We start from the raw sequence: 12,583 nt of genomic DNA on the forward strand, positions 1-12,583 counted from the left end.
TCTTTTGTTACAATTGACCACACGATGCAATGCAAACTATACTAAAATCAATTTTTAGTCAATTACGAGTAAAAAATACTTTAAATGAATAACTAGTGCCCCTAAATTCGCTAATTATTTTTATAAAAACCAAATAGATTTTACACCAGAGCGTGTCAAACAAAATGTGTTACGTTGGCCCCCAGTCTACCCTATGTTTTAATATATTTCAGGGGTTTATAGACAAGATTTGCCCTAGGCAGTCTAGTTAACTCGTAGATTCATACTTAGTAGGGGGTTTAATACGTCTCACTTTGTTAGTTACTTTTCGTCTTTTAAATTAGGAAGCTTCATTAATTATAGGGACGCTACTAGCTATGCATGTCGGCGAAATATTTATGAGGATTATTTACCGGCAGCTAACAATTTATTTAACTCTGATCGTACCTTCATAGGTAACGTCAAATTTGAATATGGAATTGATTAAAAAAAAACATTTGCATGATACTACTTACCCTCCATACTATTACAGAGTAATAGACCTGTCAGTATTCTCGTTATTAAAGGCTCTATCAATTTTTATTTCTTTCGAATTTATACAAGTTTTGGCTTTTGATAACTTTTTTTTTATTTGAATGGCACTTGTTATCTTTTTATATTTCGTGTGTCCGTGTCCTATTGATCGGGGATGCAGTGACACAGGTGCTGTGACTTGTGCATTCTTTGTGCAACGCCGTGGGATCGCGGGATTCTATTCATAATATTTATTTTAATTTGCGTGTAACGACTACCAAATCCAATGAGTTGAGAAAAAGATTTTGGTTTTAGTTTGACAGCCAGAAGATATCGCGATTAAAATTTGTAAAAAAATCTCATATTTGTAGGTGGATGCTTATAGTACAGATGGCGTCTTAATGCTTTATACGCACCTAAAGGGAAAGATTTAATTGATATCTACTTATTTATCTTAGGTACGGGACCCAAAGGATTAACATTTTGATTAGAATTTAAAGTTTTAGCAGCATTGTCTGCGTTTTTGTATGATGTGAACTGCGATTTTGAGGACTAAAATCTCTTATTTATCTTTCACTTCACCACCTGGTCCACGTAAGGTAGCACAAAGATAATAAGTACATAATTAGGTACTGAGCAAAAACTATTTCGAAATCAAATGATAAAATAGTGTGGGAACAAACCTTTTTTTAAAACTATCAAATAAAAAACAAAGGGCGAAGATTATACGCAATAATTTAGCTGGTCCCGTTATATCTCGAATGCTTTTTTCGAAATTCAAAAAAAGTTAATGGCCAGTGTATCTGCGATTTCTTTCTGAAGAAATCCTTTTTTGCAACGGTCTATCATTTTGTCTAAGTTCATTGGGCCCAGTGGGGGCTTAGAGAAGATTGGAAACGTTATAATAAACAATGACTTAGACGTTTTTAGGGTCACATTTTTAATTTTTGATGCAGATTTTTTATAAGTAGCTTTGGATGATTTTTATAAGGATGCAGATATTTTTAACGTTATAAGTCGGTCCTAAGTTTTTGTTAAGATAATGTTCTTTGAGCAAATATCTGATATTCTTGAAGGATGAGGACCTAAGGCTGCAGAATATAAGTTTTAATACCATTATGGGAGTCCAAAACCACAAAAGTAGTAGGTAGAACGTAGGTTTGTACCTAAATATCTTCAAATCCAAATATGCGACAACAAACTAAAAGTAGCAAATGTACAAATGATTAAGTTCGTGAGATAATGAAGTCTGCACCTTAGAACTACGAGTGTTAAGTGCAAACGTGGCCTTATCTCCGTAACTCACGCTAATATAAAAATATTGTTCTATTACTGTTTTCATAATTAATCCCAATCTCTTTCATTTGCTCCGTTAATTAATACGGTGTGTATTATAAAAATACTGTTAGTTTGATATACCGACTTGTTTTAAGTGGGATTTAAGGGTTTCGGACATAATAAACCCACCTATACTTAAACAAGTTAATAGACAGAATCGCTCATACTCTACCGCCAAGTAATTTTTGGCGACTATTTTTAATGTCTTTGTCGTTCTACTTGAAGAACTAAGGGGGAGGCCTTTCTTCAACAGTGGAACGTCTCTCGACTGATGATGATTTTTAATGTTTCAATTTATCCAGTTGTTTTCTCCCAACTCGTCATTTACCTACATTATGATCAATCTTGACCGTAAGTAGCAAAGCAAGGGCAATACGCATTGGTTCATTCATCAATGCGCTATGATAACAAAATGATGACGTGTACCAGTATTATTAGAGCATAACTTGCAATGCCGTCCATAGCAAGGAAGGTGCATTCAGCGTCGGCGGCAATAGCGAACAATTGCCACTAATGCAGGCTCAATTTATTTACGAGTCAGTCGCTAGGGGCGCATGGGAACATAGACGATGCCCTACGATAGAGTCGACATAGATATTATTTTGATTATAGGACTGTGTAGTTTAGATGATTGCGATGACGATACTTTAGGCAAATAAAATATTTTTCTCCATTTTGTATCGCAGAAATTAGATCTCATTCAATCCATTGTTATGTATTTAGGTATCCTACATCATCCTCCTGCCTAAAGAAGTGCTTGGTGTATTTACTCTGTTTCCAGTACCTAGTTTGTTGTTATCCTGATGAATTTGATATCTATTGGTATAAAAACGTCTGGAAAATAAATAAAAAATTGTATAGTACCTCATTTGTGTCCATTAACATTATAACCCAAATGGTCTTGTCTGAGTCGCTTCGCCTTTATCAACATAATCGCCGATACTCGCATTGTTTGTGTCGACCTAATGTCAGGTAGTCATAGAGCCCTACCATTTGTAATTGTAATAGTAATTGCGTATTTATAAAAGCAGCACACAGCGATTAATGTTCGATCAATGGCAATGATAGATCAACGCCCTCAACGTTCGCTGTTAACACGGAAGACCATTTTGTCTACTCCAAGGTTTTCCTTGTGTGTGCACAGGAGGAGGACATTGACTCAAGCAGTGTAAACAGTTCCTTATCTCGAGCTTCGCTGCAACGAAGCCGGCGAGTCACTCGCAGCTTTTATCTAAAACAAAATTTTAGTTCGTAGATAGACCCGAACTACGATATTCGATGGAGAACGTACCTACATCGTATTTACAACAAACTAGGTGGACAAACATATGAAGGTTTATTCATACTTGCGATGCGTGTAAAAAACATTTGAGTAAATTAACTAGCATTGCCATTCAACATGCAGGAAGTGATAAGTATGCATTAAAAATAAAAGAGTTAAATATTTAATAATGAGTAAACACAGGGTCTTGAGACTGTGCTCAAGGAAGTGATAATGATTACATTTTCTGGTTAGAATCTAACTCGCTTCCATTCGAATTCACCGAAAACGGTTGTCGAGAAGTTCGTTAATTCTTGCCAACGTATATTTGATACGGAAGTATGGTTTTGGACGGCGATTATGATCTTAAGCAAGGCGGGTGTGCACTAGATGCGAGCGCGGTTGATAGTAGTAATTTAGAAAGCAGTTTTTTTGCCGCCACGGGCAGCTGGCTACCAATCAAAATGTGCATTGTGCAGTGAGGGTTGCTCGTTAATTGCCGACTCATGACTATCCTGTGTTTTGATAAAAGAACTCGCCTTTGACCATTCACTTTTGAGGTCGGCGCGACTCGCCTCGTTGGCAGCTCGATTCATGAGTTCACTTGATTGATTGGCAGTATTTTATTTGAAGATAACTAAGCAGCATAGAGGGTTTTGGAGGATATTTTTCTTAGAATTTGTTAGGCTTCAATGCCATTTACAATAGACCTGCTATAGTTTATTTTTGACCTAGGTCAAAGTTTTCACTGTTTGCCCATTTGGATAGACAGAAACCTAAATTAAATAAAATTTTCATACGATGGATACCCATAAGTTGTAAAACCCGCATATTGAATTATTTGTGTACATTTTATAAACCTCTACGCATATTGAACGAGTCTTCAAAAAAGCAAGGGGGGAAGTGAATACGCCAAATGCACGTGTGCGATATTAAAATAAGATCCATTCAATAGCTTCGTAACTCAATCGGGTATTTGGAAGAATGTTGTTATTTGATTACAATGCGGAGTGGCAGAAAATGAGGTCAGATTAGTTAATAGCAATTGAAAAGTGATGACTTCATAACATCGCAAAATGGTCAACCCTTTTATTCTTGTCCTCTTAAAGTACTTTCGTAGTAGGTATCTACTGAAAAAATATGTATCAAAACAATACCTAAAGAGAAAGCATACGCTCTTATATTCCTTGAATATAAGCTGCATAAGTACGGCTTGCATTTAATAATGAGGCGCGGGAGGGCGGCACCGGTTGCCCGGCTCGCCTCCGCGCCGCTTCGCGTAGGCGGTTGCCCATTGCAGGCCGCGCTTGTTTTATGCCTTTTTTGCTGGTCGCAGCGAGCTCGCTACCCTTCTCTCTCTATGTAAGCCGATCGCCTTTTTTACCTCTCAGCGATGCAAGTTGCAGGTAAATAGTGACCCACGTTTTCTTATTTCTTTCTCCGCGGATGAATTTTTATATTGTCCACGCCTATCAGTCGGGGCTTGATTAAAGGATTGAGGGTTAATTTTATGCTTAAATCGTAGGTATGTTTACGCCTGTATGCGAGGTTTTAGTGAATGTAGCATAATTTTTTTAACTGAGTTTGACTTTACGAATGCAAATCGCAATGGATTTGCTGTAAACCTGATGTTTTGAAAATTCTATGTAATAGAGCAGTTATCTAACATTTAAGCATTTTACTTAAGTAATGTTTTTGAACACGAAGGGTCAAATTAGTCTATTTATTTTATATTAGGTGAAACAACAGCTAATACAAATTTGACAAAACAACAAGCATAGGTACATGAAGCAAGCACCTACTACGACAAGTTAATAAATAATAGCTACACTATTACAGACAGGCAATGCAGGTAATTAATGATTTCACCAAAAAAAATTGCATTCAAACATAAATTAACTACGAAATAATCATTAAGAAGGCATAAGTGCAAAACATTTAATTTCGCTTCTATTTTTGCCAGACATAGGGGGCGTAGCTGATGATTTAGGTCACCTCACAGAATGACTAAAAAATATTTTAATGAAGTCTTAACTACAAAATTCTATTCAGCCTTACATGCAAAATTATGTCCTGAATCCATCCAAATACAACATTCTTATTCGGGATTTTTTGTCATTGTTGTCATAACAAAATATGATAGGCTATTTTGATCGCATCAAAATTCCTTAGCCGCATAAAAGGTACAACGAGTCACTAACAAATCCCGCCAACAAGCAGCGAGCTCACGACTTGCCTAAAAAACTACATAGTCAAATATCCTTTGCCTGCCGGTCCGCGTAAACTCACTGCAAGCAAAGCACACTACGCGATTTGTTAGAAAGCAACATGATTCCTATTGGAGAATGGGTCGGGTAGTGAGAATAGGGCTAGTGTGCAACAGGCCTCGGAATTTGGGTTCGGGGTGAATACCCTCCAGCCGGTAAAAACTATTTTCAAGGTTAGGTTGTGTTGGAGGGGAACATGGCGGGTAGTGCAGGGCGAATTCGGCGCGGTGCGGGCGCGGGGCGGGCGGGGAGCGCGGACGCGCCGAAATGCTGATAGCCCTCCGCCCCCGCGCGCCGCGCACTCTTCCTCCCGCCACTCCTGTCTAGTCGCTGCCATGCACCCTGACTGTTGCTGTCTGGCGGACACTTCGCGCGCATCATGCATTTTCAATTAGGTTTTGAGGATCAGGCGAATGTTAATTATAGTCTTGTAATTGCAGGTTATCGAATGCAAACAGACAATTATAGCTTAGAATTTCACAGAAAATATTTCATAGAGGTATCTAGCAGTTTATAAGCTAAACTGCTTATTAACGATAGTGGAGGAGTTTATAAAATATGCATTAACATTGGAAGGTAGCAAAGTGCAAATATTTTGTTTGTGCCAGTTACCTAAATCCTAATAAAGCCTTGATAGGCTCCTGAAAGAATCCATACGTTAGTTGTTTATGAAGGAAACGTGATTGGCTAACACACCCAAGCAGGCGAGCGTAAGGTTTCTTCGTGAAAATTATATAAAATTTTCTTTCGGTCAAAATACGCAGGGAATCAGGTAACAATACGCACGTTGGTCGTCAAACGTCGTCGGCTATTGCTCCCCTTCGTGTAATTCGCCATTAGTCGCCGTTTGCACTCGGCTTTTTACCTTAATGAGCTCCCCCCGTCGGTTTCTCGCGACACGCACGCACCAATACGCATTTTTGTGCAGCTACCCTAACAACACCGAAAACGTCAAGGATACGAATGTATGCAAGGAAAAATATGTTGCGAACGTAACAAAAAAAAAATAAAGTTTCAAGTAAAATAATATGCTAATAAATCCACCGAGGGGCAATAGTGGCCAGGGGTGACACTTCCGTGCACTGATGGTCTTCTTACATCCGGTAACGAAGTCAGCCAACACAATGTAACTATTATGTATTAGTAATGTGCTAAGATTTCAATATTTTGATAATATTGTACAGATTTCCGTTTGGAAAGTATAATGTTTACCTATAAGTTATTTAAGTGCTTAGATAACTTTGTTTATGTTCAATGCTTACCAACTTACCTAAGTAAAAATGTATTAGAGGAGATGTGTATGTGCATATATTTTTCAGTATTCTCTAGAATCCGTAGCCAAGTCAATTCATTAGCAAATATTAAATCGCTTGCTTATTTAAGAGTAAAAAAGTTACTTCAAATTTAATCCTCCAACTACCAACACATATCAAACTCAACATAACAATTTGGACAAAACAAACCCATTTTTAAACATCAGATGGATGCTACATGCAATATGGCCTTTCCCATACTGCTATTAATGCCATCCAAAGAAACATTTCTAATTTGAGCCCCAAAGGGTTAGTGAGAGTTTTTGCCGTCATTTTGGGTAGTGGGGAACAGGTTGCTATGCACCCACCTGTCGTGCTGTCTTGTCTATTCATATGTGTGTGTATTTTATGTGAATTTATAATATTTGGCTCCTTTTCTACGAGAATACAGCGTGACATGTGCTGATGTAACCAAACTTCTCATGTAAAAATGTTTTGATGGTGACATAACGCGATACGAGCGCCACCAATTTCTTATTGGATTATAAGATGCCAAAGGCTATTGGCAGATTGTTATCGAAACTTTTACGACTGTTTTCAAGTGTCTTAAGAGTTCACCAATTTGTTTAGAGTTAGGAAGTATCCACTTGCACTTGAGATCGTGTCGTGTAGGTAGTCCCCCAGCAAATATCTTTCGTGATTGATTATGAAATTGATTGATGCCGCATCCGACACAAACGGACTGCTCGAGGTACCCCATTTTTTTTATTTTCACTTTCGGTTTTTGTCAACGTTTCCGAAAGAGTTCTCAGTCCGAAACTATGAGGGCGAATTTTTATTTAGGCTTCGCGTCATACATAACAATTAAGTGGCTAGCTTTAGGATAGTGCGTGCATTGGGTGCGTGCGATAGCGATCTCGCGCGCCCCTCGAGCCTCACCTCCCGCGCCCCGCACTCCTACAAAACAACATTCTAAGTATTTGTGAAGCAGAGGGTTTTTTTGCGCGAAGCCCGAGGGTGGCAGAGCGCAATCGCCCGCCACCGCACAAAAAACACTATTAAATAACTCAACAGAACCGCGGGGCGGATTCGTGATCGTGATACCGCTGAAATTATAATACCTACGGTTTAATTAACGTTAGCGACAAAAATTTTACATGTTTTTATACCAAAGCTACTTTGTCCGGCGCGATTTGCCGTGCGATTAAAGTATGCCAATTAAAAATTCAAATGTTTACTTTTATAGTTCAATATTTCAGTGGCATTTGAATAAATTCGTATCCTTTATAACAGTCATGAATATATTAAAATGGTGGAATTATAGGATGAATATGGAAAAACGTTCCTAGTTCGTCTCTGTCAACCTGCTTGTATACAGACTATACAGACGATGAAAAAACGGGATAAAAACTCGTCTCGCTGGTATTGGATGCTGCGACAGCGATATTTCCCTCCGACTCGTGTGTGATTTACGAATAAAATCAAAAAGTAAATAGTGGCTGAGGTCCGAATCCGATCAACAGGTAGATCACATTGATAACATCATTCATCGCGTAGCAGTTGAAGGAAAATCGTTTGAAAACGTTCTAATTGGACTAATAACTTAGAAGAGGTAGATTACTGCATTCTATATTTATAGAACCTATTTTCTGTGTAAAATAAGTTCTTTCAAAGCGATGCTATTTCTCCTTAAGATGTTTAAGGGGAGATAGTATATTATAATGACTAATTGCAATTCTTTGCAATTATTGTTCTTTGTTTTTCACTATCTAATTTCTAAATATAAATTTTATCGAACTCTTTGTTTGATCTCAACACTGTTTCTCCAGTGTTGCCAAAAATGATCGGTTATTTAGAAAAGCATCCACCTCCCTCTTGTAAAATAATAGGCCTGATGTTACGTTAAGTTTAAGAAAGCATTTTATTTAAATAATTTCTATAAAGGTAGCGGCTTAATGTTAATTATTTGGAACTTTATCGGTAACATATGGAGCTAAGCCATGCCATTATACTCAAAGGTAAAGGAGTAATTATTTTTTACGATGTTTTTACACATTGTGAGATGCTGAATTATTGGGATGTGTGTTATGGGAACAATATGTCAGTGTTTAAAATAACTCTACGATTAGTTTTAAGGAATTTTGTGACAATATTGTTAGCATACTAGACTATTAGTGAACTTTTTCCTATTTAGACCATTGACCATTAACCATTGTGTTCTTAACTTTTTAAGAACGAGAATAATTAACAGAGTAAACATTAAACAATGCTATCGTTAACATGTCTGTGTTCAGTTTTTGAGCAAATGGCTAGTGTAGAGTTATTTCAAAATTTCTTCTTTTAAAATCACACGATTTATTAGTAATATCAATCTTATTATTTATTTTTATTTGCATAACTACTGAAGAAAACAATGTTCCTTACAATTTTTGTGTACAAACTTTCCGACCAGTGCGTCACGCAAGATTGACCGATACTCTTTATAAGGTGAACCAATCTGTCACCCTTTTGTGGTGGTCAAACACATTTCCTTACAATTATTCCATTAAATAATATATTATTTTGGATAAAATTTATATTTTTGGAAAACTCTTGGTCGTAGGTGTCGTATGGTCAGTAAAACCAGTGATGATCAACAACAAATCGAGATGCGTTTGGTGTTGCAGTTATGCATAAGCTAAGATTGTAACGTCTAAGACGGCCTGAGGTCTTATTACGAGTTCGGCGCTTGACCTTTAACGAGATCGAAATAGAGCGCGTTCCAACGTTGTGATTGGTTGGTCCTTTCGATCTCGTTAAACGTAAAGCAAACTCATACTAAGACCCCTGTAAACTTTGTAAGAAGTATCATAGCAAAAATACCAAATGTATATTAATTAACTTAATACTTAATACTCGATAAGTATTTTCGTCAACAAAGACGTTTTTACTAAATTACCTACATGGCAACTGATTCAATAAACCCGATTGCGAATCATAAAGTTTACTTACAAAATATTAATAAAATGGCGGCTTTCGTCCATACTGTTTTGTCAGCTAATTTTAATTGAAATAATTCTAGCTAAGTTGTTGTCACGCACGGTTTCGGGGTCACCAAACTTGAGTTCAACTGTTAAGTGTCAAAACGTAATAGTTTTAGTTTTGAACCTAACTTTAATCTCTACTTAGTAATATTTTGTTTGACAATTTAGTCAACACTTTGTTAAATAGTTAATACTTTAACTGCCGTACTCAGAGTCATTTAATGGTTAATTAACCCAGTCCTTAGCAATTGTTTCCGTTGCTAATTCCTTAGTAAAGAGTAGTTTAAGTAATCGTAAAATATGTCTCTGGTAGTAAGATTATTTTGAGAGCGAAAAAAAAGTAGAATTGAAATGGTAAGTGGCAAATATAGTAAACCATCTCAAACAACTTAATGACTGTATTATTGGTCATGAGTAAAGCTGGTGTTGAGATTTAAGGTCCTGAGTATGATGCAGACTTAGGTCTATAAAGTAAAGAATAGGCTAGTTTCCTACTTGCCAAATTCAATACTTTTTTCAAAACGTTAAAATCCATATTCTCTATGAATTTTGAATGAAATGTGCATTATGACGTCTTCAAATTTTTACGTCAAATATGAGACCTATTTCTATAGAATTCAATAATGAAATAGATCATCAAAATTACAAAATTCCGCTCACTTGCTATTCCAATTTACTTTTGACATTGGCAGAATAGTCGACATCGGCACAATTGTCCATTAAAAAAATCATCAAAATTAAATGTACGTCATTATCCGTCATTGGTCGAGTTTATTCTCACCACCAATGAAATGGTGGACCGCGCTCGAGTTCGCGTCAATCGAGTTGAAAGTTACGGAAAAGCGTAGCAGGAAAGATTTTATACCTATCGGACTTCATGTCTAGTTATAATCATACCAAATATTAAACAAACAATAGTATCATAGAAAGCATTTTGAAAATTCTAGGAATGATATTTCATATTGCTGTTTCGTTTTCCATATTGGCTTCCACTCATCAAGTCTACCTTCATTAGGTTGCTACCCATAACTAAAAACAAATTATACAAATGGACATTGACAATAACGATACATTTTTAAGAAGGTAATATCTTTAAGTATGTGTCCTTTGAGCCTCATTCTGTTTATTGCAGGTCACGGCAAAATTATATAGGTAGTTGCTATGTGAAGAGAATATATATTTGGATATTTATATTAACTTAAGACCATATGTGTCCCTAATGTGGTATTGCTGTGATTAGGTAATCAAGCGTCTATAAAGAATATGTTTTAACAAAACATTCATAAATTGGGCCTTTGTCCAAAAGGGGAGGGGAGGGGGAGGATTCCCAGCGTAATAACTAAAAGCGCGATAGCTAAATGTTTTATTAAATTTCATGAGTTTACTTAAGTTTGTACTTATATCTAGGTTAAGTACAGATAATAAGAGAATTTAATAACTGGCAATCAATATCACGTCGTTTGTTTATAATATTGTTCGAAAAAATAATGTAGAAATAAAAAAGAAACTGATAACAATACTGAAACTGCATAAAAACTATATTTTTTTCTTGGATGTTATTTTAGCAGTAAATGCAAGCTTAATGATAGCACAACCGAAGCATATGCAAAGGACGGACTCTTTCGACACTTTGGCAACGAGTCGTGTCAAATCTAATGGTCTCTAGTTCATAAATCACTCAATTATTATGTTTGTGAGTAAACAAAAAATATCGCAAATCCCGCTTAAGTAACTCCGGTCATTAATCACCGGTTGACTTTCGGCTACAAATCGTAAATTATTCGGTAGCGCTAATGATTGAATGGGATGCAACGCTGATGATCTTTTTAAAACTAAAGGAATTAAGTGGATTTGAGTACCTATGCAGACTATACTTAGTTGTGGAAAGCTTTAAGTGTCTGTAGGTAATTAAGTAGTCCTTGAAATTCATTAATTAAATTATAAGAGTAAATTTATTTATTTATTATTAAATGAAAATATAATTTAGGTAGGTAAATAAAACGCTTGTGAAAGAGTTTAATTTTTTTACCGGATTTGACTAGAGTTGTCTACTAAGGTTATGATTAATTAACGATGTGTAAACTAAATAATTAATATTTTTTTGTGCAAAAAATGTTGGAATTTAGCTATAAAATTGATCTGGAGAGTGTTTCCCGACTTTCTAAAGAAGAAGGTCGTTTAGTGTTGGAATCTGCGATGAAAACGCTACTGGAAACACTACAAGTATTTCATAATAGTTCTTAATTAAAAATATAGATTTTAAAATACGTAACATTGTGTAGAAACGCCTATCAAATCCTGTTTATATAGGACAGATATAAAACATTATCCTATCTACCATTTACTACGCAAAGCTTAACGTGAACCATGTCGACAGCGGAACGAACAGAAATAGTGCGGTCAGTCTAGACCAGCGTTGCACGCCATTTGCCGTGATTACCTCATCTATAATGCAGCTTGTCAATGTCACCGACTAAGACAAGTGAAATGGTTTGCCCACCTACTAGACGGTTCATGGAACCATATAACCACCCATACGACAGCAACCATTGGTTATTCACGATTCGCGTTCTTCTATTACGTACATTACCTATGGAAAATTGTGCTTGCGGTTTGCAATTAGGTACATTACCATAATTGTTCAGTAAATAGACAAGGTTAGAGTTGTGGACGCGATTTATTATTGATATTATAATAATAGTTGATAGTAAGGCTGTTAGGGCTGCTCCACGCAGTTGAGTTTACTTTTGCTTTGTGCTGACAAAGATATTTGTATTCTTTGTTAGTAAATTGCTTTAGGTAATTGCGTTACTTGTATGAAAACGTTGGCTTTTTAGAACTTTAAAAGATATTTGTTATATGTTATGACGTATCTTCGAAAGTCCAGTGCGTTTTCCCTGTGACGTATTTAGGTTAGGAGGAAATCCCTCAATCGTCACAACACTTTCC

Source organism: Spodoptera frugiperda, chromosome 27 (genome assembly GCF_023101765.2).
Source record: "Spodoptera frugiperda isolate SF20-4 chromosome 27, AGI-APGP_CSIRO_Sfru_2.0, whole genome shotgun sequence".
Lineage (NCBI taxonomy): Eukaryota > Metazoa > Arthropoda > Insecta > Lepidoptera > Noctuidae > Spodoptera > Spodoptera frugiperda.